This window comes from Elephantulus edwardii, unplaced genomic scaffold, assembly GCF_000299155.1.
Source record: "Elephantulus edwardii isolate Elephantulus edwardi_28Jun2011 unplaced genomic scaffold, EleEdw1.0 scaffold00194, whole genome shotgun sequence".
Lineage (NCBI taxonomy): Eukaryota > Metazoa > Chordata > Mammalia > Macroscelidea > Macroscelididae > Elephantulus > Elephantulus edwardii.
The window spans coordinates 4,343,603-4,344,390 of NW_006399944.1; positions in this window are offsets into that span (position 1 = coordinate 4,343,603).

The following is a 788-nucleotide window of genomic DNA, read 5'->3' on the forward strand; positions in this document are numbered from 1 at the left end:
AGCCTTCCTGTCTGCTACCACTGCAGCCTTCCTGTCTGCTACCACTGCAGGTACTGACTACAGTTCCCAGAGGTCTGTGGGGAAATGCCATCTTTCTAAACTTGAACTTTGCTGGGAGATCTGCAGGGACAGCAGAGGCAGTTCCAGGCCGGGGCTTGCAACCCAGACACCCCACACCTATTTAGGAAGACAATCATATATGCCACATCTATAAGATTTATCAACCTCCCCTAAAATACGCATGTACCATTGAGGATTAAGTTATGTGGGGAATCAAACTGGTTTCTGGCCTGAGTAGGTAGGGCCCACTAACTAAAACAACAGAGAGATCCTGAGCATCTCCAAAGAGTGGGGAAGCTATTCCAGAAAGGGAACAACAGACTTCCTCCTTCATTATTTAGGTTCTCCTGAGGCCTTCCCCACGTGTATCAGTGTGCGCTTCCCCCCTCCCCACTCACATGAGCATTGGAGTGTGCACGCACCCTCTACGCATTTACTCTTGTTTCTGCCCAACCTTCTTCTGGAGCAGTGACGTCAAATCAAAAACCACCTACCACCTCAGTCACGAAGAACTCTGCCACACCAATGGCCCGTAGAAAGCAGTGTGCTTCATTTGTCCCACCAGCCCAAAGCAAGATATCAACCCCCAAAGAAGACACAGTAGCAATGGATTTCCTGGAGCCAGAAAGCCTGATGGATCTTTCTGATAGTGATTTTAAAAGAACAATGATTGAATATTTTCAATGGATAAAAAAGAAACTGGATGAAATACAGCATAGTGCCAGCTA